The sequence below is a fragment of the Bos indicus genome, chromosome 5 (genome assembly GCF_029378745.1).
Source record: "Bos indicus isolate NIAB-ARS_2022 breed Sahiwal x Tharparkar chromosome 5, NIAB-ARS_B.indTharparkar_mat_pri_1.0, whole genome shotgun sequence".
Lineage (NCBI taxonomy): Eukaryota > Metazoa > Chordata > Mammalia > Artiodactyla > Bovidae > Bos > Bos indicus.
The window spans coordinates 104184939-104196019 of NC_091764.1; positions in this window are offsets into that span (position 1 = coordinate 104184939).

The following is an 11081-nucleotide window of genomic DNA, read 5'->3' on the forward strand; positions in this document are numbered from 1 at the left end:
ATGGCAAGAAAAAGCGTCAATGTGCTTTTGGTGGCTAGTAAGAAAAACATTGATGGACCAGTGATATTACAGTCTGGCCAGGGCTTCAGGGAAACAAGAAGTGGGAGGCACATGGAGGAACCACAATAACTGCTGTGGTCAGCCACACACAGCATCGAACTCCAGGGCCAGAGGATATCTGTTCAGCAGGTGCTTCCAGGGCTCCCTCACCAAAGGCATCATAGTTGGGCCTGCGTGGCAGAAAGGGCCGGGGCTAAGAAGGGGCACCTGAGACAATCAGAGTGACCATGGACCGGGCTTCTTTCCTGTGAGCCTTCATTTCTGGCCAGTCCGAAAATGTTTCTCTCTGGTTCAGATCTCTCAAGAGCACCAGATGGGGGTCTCTCCGTTTGGATGTTCAGCAGACATAGCAAACTCAAACCCAACAAACAGCTTCCCAAAACAAACCCATCATCTCCACGCTACTACCCGCCAAACCTACTCCTTGTTCAACTTCCCCACTCAGCGAGGGACCCACCATCCACTCAGCTGCTCAAACCCAAGGAACTGGGTGGAATCTCTTTTTAAATATTTATTTATTTGGCTGCATCAGGTCTTAGTTGGGGTATGCAGGATCTTTCATTATGGTCCTCGGGCTCAGTAGTTGTAGCCTGAGGGCCTAGTTTCCTTATGGCCTGTGGTATCCTAGTTCCCCAACCAGGGATCAAACCCGCTGCCCCTGCATGGCAAGGCAGATTCTTAACCACAGGACCACAGGACCACAGGAAAGCCCCGCCCCCTCTCTCTTTTTTTAATTTGATTTTTTGTTTGTTTGTTTGGTTGAGTTTTTGTGTTGTTGTTCTTGTATTTTTTTTACCATACCACATGACATTGGTGTTCAGTCGCTAAGTCATGTCCAACTCTGCGACCTCATGGATTAAGTACGCTAGGCTCCCTGGTCCTTAACTATCTCCGGAGTTTGCTCAGACTCATGTCCATTGAGTTAGTGATCCATCCAACCATCTCATCCTCTGCTGCCCTCTTCTCCTTTTGTGTTCGATCTTTCCCAGCATCAGGGTCTCTTTCAGTGAGTCAGTTCTTTGCATCAGGTGGCCAAAGGATTGGATCTTTAGCTTCAACTTCAGTCCTTCCAATGACTGTTCAGGGTGGATTTCCTTTAGATTGACTGGTTTGATCTCCTTGCTGTCCAAGGGACTCTCAAGGGTCTTCTCCAGGCAACATGTGGAATCTAAATTCCCCAGCTAGGGATTGAACCCACGTCCCCTGCATTGCAAGGCAGATTCTTCACCCCTGGACCCCCAGGGAAGTCCCTGTGTGTAATCTCTGACTCGTTCCTCAGCCAGCACCTCCCGAGTATTTGTTTCCCAATTCCCTGGGACATCACTTCTAAGTAGCTCTGAAGTCTGTCGGAATCACTCGGCCCCACCGCCACCGTTCGAGTCCAGGGTGCCATCTTCACCCTTCACTTGGTCAACAGCTCCTGCCTCCCCCTGGTCTCCTGGTGTCTCCCTCCTGCCTTCTTGCAGACCATCATCTGCTCAACAGCCTGAGTGATCATTCCAGTACGCGCCTGTCATCATGGCATTCCCCTACTGACAACAAAAGTTGCTAGTTTAGTTTTCAACTCCAACAACTAATACGAGTGTTTCTGTTGAGACAACCATTGTGCTTTGTTGCAGCTGAAGCACTTTCTGCTACTTCTTTCATAACACAGTATACCCAAAGGTTGAGAGTTAATAACATTAGTATATATACTGCTTCATCAAGAGCATTCTAAATCGAAACTGGCATTAGTTTTTTTTTCTTTTTCTTTTTTTTTTTTGCTACAAGTGCCTGACAGTGGAAAGTACAATGACCTTAGCAGGGTTTGGCACCACCGCCTTGGTTTGTGCTAAGGCAGCAGTCTAACCTAGATTGTTTTTGCAACATCTCTGCAATGTCAAGGTAGTGACAAGGACAAATAATGTCCTATTATTTTTATGAAAATGGCTTGATCTGGCAGACTCCCTGAAAGGGTCTCAGGGTCCCCATGGATCATACAGTGAGAACCCCACTAATCTGGAAATTTTGTATCCACTCTTCAAGTCTTAGTTATCTCTCTGCACAGACCTTTAGTTGTCCCCCAAACCTATTTTATCTTTCTTCCTGATAATAGAAGCCTCAATTTTTAGCTGAGCTCATGGTTGCCCAGATTTACGTAATATTTAAGTTATATTTCCCAACCTCCTTTTCAGCTGGGTATGGCTAAATGACTCAGGGCTTTTTTTTTTTTTTATATTTTTTTATTTGCCTGGGCTGGTCTTTGTTGCAACACTCAGGGTCTTCAGTTGAGGCTTGCAAACTCTTAGTTGCTTCATGTGGGATCTAGTTCCCTGACCAGGGGTGGAATCTGGGTCCCCTACATTGAGAGCGAGGAGTCTTAGCCACTGGACCACCAGGGAAGTCCCTGGACGACTCCGTTTTGGTTAATGGATATAAGTTTGTAAGTGCAGGTGTTAGGTGCGAGCTCTAGGGCATGTCCTTCAAGGGAGTGTGGGTGTCCTCCTTCAGGCAAGAATGTAAACACCCATCTTACACACCACCTGCTTGTTTTTCTCATTTATGTGGCCTCGCAGGCTCCAGTAAGCATTCAAGATTGTGACCCCTGACCCGGCCCAATTCTCTCCATTCATTTGTGTATTCAATAAGCATGCCATGTTTACCAGTCCAAGGCATCTGCTGGAACCCAGGGTATGCTGTTGTGCTTAGTCACTTCAGTCCTATCAGACTCTTTGTGACCCCTTGGACTGCAGCTCACCAGGTCCTCTGTCCATGGAATTCTCCAGGCAAGAATACTGGAGTGGGTTGCCATGCCCTCCTCCAGGGGATCTTCTCCACCCAGGGATCAAACTCGAGTCTTCTATGTCTCCTCCCTCTCCCGCATTGCAGGCAGATTCTTTACCACTGAGCCACAGGGAAGTCCAAGGAACCCCGGGATGTTATGCTAAATAAACCAAACATGATTACTCTCAAGCCTGTGGCATGGACCCTACGTATTTAATAATTCCATCACAACTGGAGAAGGGCTACAAAGGGAGACCCACAGGGTGCTAGGGCAGCTTATCATAGGGAACCTTTCCTTCTTTTTTAAAAAAATATTTATTCGACTGTGTTGGGTCTTAGATGCAGTGTGTGGGCTCTTTCGGCACGGGGGCTCCAGAGCCCGCAGGCTCAGGAGTTGCCGTACGTATTGGGGTCCTAGTTCCCCAGAACTCCTGCATTGGAAGGCAGATTCTTAACCACTGGACCACCAGAGAAGTCCCGGGGAGCTTTATTTCAACCGGGGTGTTGAGAAAAGCTTACAGAAAGCATGTCCTAGTAACCATTCTAAAGGAGATCAGTACTGGGTGTACTTTGGAAAGACTGATGCTAAAGCTGAAACTCCAATACTTTGGCCACCTCATGCGAACAGTTGACTCATTGGAAAAGACTCTGATACTGAGAGGGATTGGGGGCAGGAGGAGAAGGGGACGACAGAGGATGAGATGGCTGGATGGCATCACCAACTCGATGGACATGAGTTTGAGTGAACTCTGGGAGTTGGTGATGGACAGGGAGGCCTGGCGTGCTGCGATTCATGGGGTTGCAAAGAGTCGGACACGACTGAGTGACTGAACTGAACTGAACTGAACTGAAAAGTGAAAGAAAATTCAATACAACAGAGGCCGAAATGAGACTGAAATTAATTTCTCCTCTGAAAGAAGCCTGGAGGTGGGTGATCCAGAGGTGAAGGGTAAGGGTGGGGAGCAGCAAACCGACCCCAGCAGCAGGATCAGCTGTTTGTATCTTGCTCCACACCCTCATCCTCCACATGACCCCTCCTCATAGTCTGAGAAGGATGCCAAGGCGCCCCAGTTGAATGAAGGTCCCTTTATGGTAAGATCTCCCAGAACACTGTGTAGCTTCTCCCATGAAAGCAATTGTCCAAGTGAAATAATTATGAAATTCTTGTTTAGTATCTGTTGCACCGGCTTCCTCCCTGGTGGCTCAGATGGTAAAGACGCCTGCAATGCAGGAGACCCAGGTTCGATCCCTGGGTGGGGAAGATCCCCTGGAGAAGGACGTGGCGACCCACTCCAGTATTCTTGCCTGTAGAATTCCATGGACAGAGGAGCCTGGAGGGCTACAGCCCATTGGGTTGCAAAGAGTCAGACACACGACTGAGCGACTTTCACTTCACTTCATTTCAGTTCACTTCAGGGGCTGCAGGAGGACCTTGTCAGTCTTAGCACCCAGTAGAGTGTCTTGGGCCTGGTAGACTGTTAATTCTTGTCGAACATATATATATATATATATATATATATATATATATATTTGCCACTCCTCACATCACGTAGAGTCTTAGTTCCCCGACCAGGAATCAAACCCATATCCCCTGCATGGAGTCCTAACCACTGGACCACCCTTTGAATACTTTCTTAGATATTAAATTTTATTGATATTGATCAATATCAAATTTATGAGGGTAAATACACATCCCATTAAATTTACCATTTTTACATGTTCACTTCTGTGGACATTAAGTACCTTCATGCTGTTATACAACCATCACTGGCATCCATCTCCAAAACTTTTTTATCTCCCCCTACTGAAACTCTGTCCCCCTTAAACCTAACTCTCTGCTTCCCCCTCCCCCAGCCCTGGGCTGTTAAATACTTTTTGAATGAATGCGGAGGGGCTGAAATAAGGGTCACAGACTTAAAGGTCTGTAGGAGCCTACTGGTATTATAGCTGAGAAAAACAGGCTGGTAGTAACAGCAGAGAGGGGTGAGGACCGAGGTAAACAGAGGCCCTGCCTCAGCTAAGGAGGGCAGCCACCAACCGCACAGCTCCAGCTGAGCTGACAGTGGAGGTTGTGCTGGAATGTGATCCCAGAGTCTCCAGCCTCTGCCAAAATTTCAAGAGAAGGTGGAAAACCAGACATTTATGTAATATCTCCTCATTTTGGTGTTGGCAACTAATTTTATGTTTTGTTCTAACACTGAATAAATCACCCAAAGCCTTCTAAGGGCTGGATGGAGCTCAAGGCCCACCAGTTTGCAACCGATGGACCAGACAGATTGTGTGATGCCACCCAGCTCTTGGTCTGTGGCCCGTGACTGCCTGTGAAGAAGCATTCCCAGGAAGCGATGCCCAAAGGACCTGGCTCTTGAGGCATTGGTCCTTGGGGTTTTGAAATGGGAAAAGAAAAGGGGAAGAGACAGCAAGTTTTTTCTAAATGTATTGAACATTTAGAACATTTCCATAGCTGTGTATTTTATTTAACTGTTATATCAGTGGTCGGGCATGAGTATTATTTTCCAGACCATACAGATAAGGAAACTGAGGCTTGAAAATTTTAAGAGACTTGTTCATACCCAATCGCTCAGTCATGTCTGACTCTTTGCAACCCCATGGACTGTAGCCTGCCAGGCTCCTCTGTCCTTGGGATTTTCCTGGCAAGAATACTGGAATGGGTTGCCACTTCCTCCTCCAAGGGATCTTCCTGACTCAAGTATCAAACCCAGGTCTCCAGTGTCTCCTGCATTGTGGGTAGATTCTTTACTGCTGAGCCACCAGGGAACTAGCAGTCACAAAGCTAGTAATCACAGCTGATGGATTTGAACTTACCTCCGTGGATGGTCCCCCCTCACCCTACTGGCTCTCCTCTGCAGTAAGAAAGTGCAGAGTGGGAGAGGCCTCCAAGATACGGATGTGGGGTTAAAAGACACAAACTACTATGTATAAAATAAATAAGGAGCAAGAACATATCACACAGCACAGGGAATATAGCCAACATTTTGTAATAACTATTTTTTAAATTATTTTTTATTGGAATATAGTTGCTTTACAATGTTGTTAGTTTCTACTGCACAGCAAAGTGAATCAGCTATACCTATACACGCATGCATGCATGCTAACTCACTTTAGTTGTGTCCGACTCCGTGTGACTCTATGCGACCCCATGGATTATAGCCCACCAGGCACCTCTGGCCATGGGATTCTCCAGGAAAGAATGCTGGAGTGGATTGCCATGCTCTCCTCCAGAAGATCTTCCTGATTAGGGATCGAACCCATACATATACATATATTTCCTCTTTTTTGAATTTCCTTCCTATTTAGGTCATCACAGGGTACTGAGTGGGGTGCCTTGAGCTATACTGCTAAGTCGCTTCAGTGGACTGCAGCCTACCAGGCTTCTCCGTCCAAGGGATTCTCCAGGCAAGAACACTGGAGTGGGTTGCCATTTCCTTCTCCAATGCATGAAAGTGGAAAGTGAAAGTGAAGTCGCTCAGTTGTGTCCAGCTCTTAGGAACCCCATGGACTGCAGCCTACCAGGCTCCTCCATCCATGGGATTTTCCAGGCAACAGTACTGGAGTGGGGTGCCAGTGCCTTCTCCCCTGAGCTATACAGTAGGTTGTAATAACTTTAAATGAAGCATAACCTATAAAAATATTGCATCACAATGTTGTTGAGATGAATATAATATTGTAAATCAACAGTACTTCAAATGAAAAAAGAAAGGTGGTCCAGTGGTTAAGACTCCTTGCTCCCAGTGCAGGGCACCCAGGTTCGATCCCTGGTCAGGGAACTAGACCCCCTATGCTAAACTAAAGATTCTGGTTGCCACAATGATGATTGAAGATCCCAAGTGCACAACTAAAGACCTAGTGCAGCCAAATAAATAAACAAATAAATATTAAAAAAGAAAGAAAGTATATAAAAAAAAAAAAAAGAGAGAGAGAGAAAGAAAAAAGGCCAGGACGAGGCCAAGGGAGTGGAGGGGGTGTGAGGCCATCAGGTCATGTGGGGCTTCTGAGGCAGCCTCACCAGGATCCCTCACACCTAGAGAGAGATTTTCCGTTTTCACAGCTCTTTCACATTTGTTAGCAAATGCGACTATCCTCACTCTACATAAAAAGAAGCCACAGTTAAGCTCTCTGCCCCCTCACATGACTGTAGGAATGGAGCATGGGGATTTCCAGAAATCTCCTGATACAGTTCTTGATACGAAGCTATTTTTACTGTGTGTGTTTTGCCTCCCTTCAGGTGGTAGGGAAGGCCAAGTCGGGGTGGGGGAACAAGACATGGAGGCCAAGCTGCTGACAGAGTGCTGGGCTGCTCTCAGAGCCCGGAGGTTAGAAGTCCCAGGTGGGGCCCTGCGGTGACCTCCTCACCAGTTACTCTGCAGCTGCACTCACAACGTCTGCAAAGCGGTGGGGCAGGGCTGGGGGCTGGGGGCTGGGGGGAGATGGGGAGGGGTCACCACCGAAGCTGTTCCTAGGGAGGCAGAGTCTGGCAAGGCTGAGCCTCCTCCGCCCTGGCCACATTCCTCCCGACTTTATGCAACTCTGGGAGGGTGGCTCCCAGGCCTCCCGCCCCACAGGCAGTGTGAACAGGCACATTTCTGAGCCCAGCCTGGGCCCAGCCAGCTGGCAGCTGCAGGCCCTGAAGAAACTGTCAGTCACAGAGTGGAGCAGGCAGAGCCCAGCCCCCACCCCTACCTCCCTCCCTTCAAAGGCTGAGCCCTGTCATGGGGTGGGGCCTCCCAGGGAAACCTAAGTCACCTCCTTTGTGTGCGCCTGAACCCCAATACCTCTGGCCGGTGAGATAGATGGGGCAGAGAACTTTTTGGAACTGTCCTGTCCGGAGGAGATGAGCAGACCGGGTCAGGGTGGGGGACACTCTGGCAGACCCGAAGGAGTACCGGGTGGCCTCTCGGCTGACACACTTCACTCAGCCAAGCCCTGGACCTTGTTTGGCAGAACTCTGGATGGCAAACCTGGAGGGGGCCGGCAGGTCCCTGCAGCACTGGGGATGGGGAACTCAGAGAGGCCTCTTCCCCGTCTTGGCCTATTTCTCCTTCAGGCACTGTTCCCCACCAGGATGGCAGGGTGCAAGAAAGCCCCTACAATTCCTGCCTCCTTTTTGTTTTTAAGATTTTTTTTTTTATGTGGACCATTAAAAAAACATTTTTTTTTTCATTTATTTATGGCTGTGCTGGGTCTTCATTGCTGCGTGGCTTTTCTCTAGTTTCAGAGAGCCAGGGCTACTCTCTAGTCACAGAGCACAGGCTTCTCACGGTGATAGCTTCTCTTATTGCAGAGCATGGACTCTAGGGTATACGTGCTAAGTTGCTTCAGTTGTGTCTGACTCTTTGTTGCAATGCTATGGACTGTATCCTGCCAGGCTCCTCTGTCCATGGGAGTCTCCAGGCAAGAATACTGGAATGGGTTGCCATGTCCTCCTCCAGGGAATCTTCCCGACGGAGGAATGGAAACTGCATCTCCTGCGACTCCTGCATTGCAGGTGGATTCTTTACCTCTGAAACCCCTGTGACACGGCAGTAGACAACTAATACACTCCCTTCCTTCTTTTTTTTTTGGCTGTGTCACGCAGCTTGTGGGATCTCAGTTCCCAGACCAGGGCTTGAACCCCGGCCCCAGCAGTGAAACCCTGGAATCCTAACCACTAGATCACCAGGGAATTCCTCTCCCTTCCTTTTTAACAAGGACCTAAGCTGAGAGTCCCTTGGACTGCAAGGAGATCCAAACAGTCCATTCTGAAGGAGATCAGCCCTGGGATTTCTTTGGAGGGAATGATTCTAAAGCTGAAACTCCAGTACTTTGGCCACCTCACAAAAAGAGTTGACTCAACGGAAAAGACTCTGATGCTGGGAGGGATTGGGGGCAGGAGGAGAAGGGGACGACAGAGGATGAGATGGCTGGATGGCATCACTGACTTGATGGACATGAGTCTGAGTGAACTCCGGGAGTTGGTAATGGACAGGGAGGCCTGGCGTGCTGCGATTCATGGGGTTGCAAAGAGTCGGACACGATTGAGAGACTGAACTGAACTGAACTGAAGCTGATTCCTCTCACAGCCCCCATGGGCTCCCTGCCTCCTGGTCGCCCCTTCCCCTCCCTCCAGCCTGGAACATCGGTTTGGAGATAAACTTGCTAATACAGGGTGGATTTGCCTGGCTCCCTGGAAGGCCCTAAGAGGACACAAAAAGGGTCCAAGCTTATCTTGCTGGATGGGGACTGGGGCTGGAGGCCAGAGGGGTAGGAGGAGGAATGTGAGACCCCCCCTAGGAGAGACCCCACAGAGACAGTGGGAGGGGAGAATTAATCAAAGGAGAGCTGCTGTTCCCTGCCCCCACCCCCTGCCTGCTCTTCCTTCCTCCCTCTGCTCTTCTCTTCCTCAGTGGGTGGAGGAGCAGGTGGCTTCTTGTCCCCTCCCTGTCCCCTTTATGCAGGAACTTGGGGAAGTCCCTGTACGGAGCCCATAAATCCTCAGTGACTCCTCTCAGAAGCCCAAAGGGCAAGAGGGTGTCACCCCATAGAGAGGAAAATACCACCCACAGAACTTTCCAGGAAACCCCTGCCCCTTTAAAACCTGCCCAAAGAGCAGGTCTTGGGTCTCCTGGCAGCCCCCCAGCAAGGGGTGGGGATGGTGTTTAACAGGATGCTCAAAGAGACCTTGGGCCTCTCCTTACAGTGCCACCATCCCTGGCTAGCCCAGAGCCTCTTTTGTGCACTTCTGCCTGTGACAAGACAAGGGTCACCACCATCCTAAGGTTGGGGACCTCAGGTGCCCTCAAACCGATGCCCCTCCCCACCAGGGCTCTGCAGCCACGAAGAGGCCCCTCTCCCTGTTCTGTCCCCAAGTCTCTGACCATTGTGCCTCCACAGGGCAGGTCTTCAGCTGCGTGGTTTGTGTCTGTGTTGCTGAGCAGGGCACACCAGGTCGGGAAGTGGCAGGGGGTGGGGGCAGGGGACAGCAGCAGGCTGTCCCTTTGCAACAACCCACATCTGTGCACTGGTGCACAACCACTCCTGCCCACTTGCCCTGTGTTTCCCCTTCAACCAGGGTGACAGACCCTTCAGCCTGAGTCCAGGCTGGGTGCCCACACACTGTAGGCAGAGGGTTGGGTCTCTCTCTGGGTGCGGTTGGGCTGAGTCCCGCTGTGTGTGTGTGTGTGTGTGTGTATGCGTGTGCTCTGCTAAAGCACTGTCTCTCAAGCCCCAGAGGAACATTCCCCTCTTAGACAGACAAACACAGACAGAGGGAGAGGGACAGGCGGGCTTGCTGCTTTCCTCCTTCACAAATTGATGCTTGGCCCTTTTATCATCTGATGTTTGCAACAACCCCTTTGGGTGCATCATCATCCCATTTAACAGGTGAAGAAACTGAGACTCAGAGACTAGCTCTGGTCACATCAGCTCATCCAGGATCAGAAGCCGGGTCTCCTGACCTCTGAAGCTTTAGTGGCAGCCAGTGTCTGCTTTTGTTCCCTACTTGGGGACTTGTTCCCAGGACTCCCCTGGGGACCCGGTGACGTGTCCTGAGGGTGCACAAGGCAGGAGACCGATGCCAGGTCATGCTCATGTGCAGACCGTGGACAGTGCAGCCACAGAGACAGAGCCAGCCCACCAGCTGCTGAGCCCCCTGGTCCCAGGTCCCTGCACTGCCAATCTGCCCCGGCTCTGTGACCTCCGGTGGTGTGTGACACACAGTGACCGCTGGGTGGCAGTGTGTTCTCGTGCCTGGGAATAGACAGGTCACCCATGGCTGTGGAACATGGGGGTGGGGTGGAGGCTGCCACTCAGAAAGGTTGAGAGACACCCCCCACCACCCGTCTCGGAGAGGACTCGACTGGCAGGGCTGCTCCAAGAGTGTGTGTGTGTGTGTGTGTGTGTGTGTGTTGCAGCCAAAGGGCCAAGGACAGTGCTGAGGGTCAGGCGCGCATAGCGGGGCCAAAACAGCAAAAATAAAGGAAACCAGGGCAGCCAGCACAATGTGAGCTGAAGGATGGAGGAACGGACTAGAGGAGTGAGGGCTTCTCAGACGTTCAGGAAAAGGACTACCCAGGAGAGAGAAAGAGCAAGACAGAGAGAGAGAGACCAGGATGAGAGACTCTCCAAGAAACCAGGAACGGAAAAGGGGAAGAGGTGAGCCTGGCTGGGGAAAGTAGGTCAGAAGGCCAGTGTGAGAAGGGAGCCCCAGAGGTTGGGCAGAGACAGAACATCCCCTATGCAAGAAGGGACCAGAATCAGGC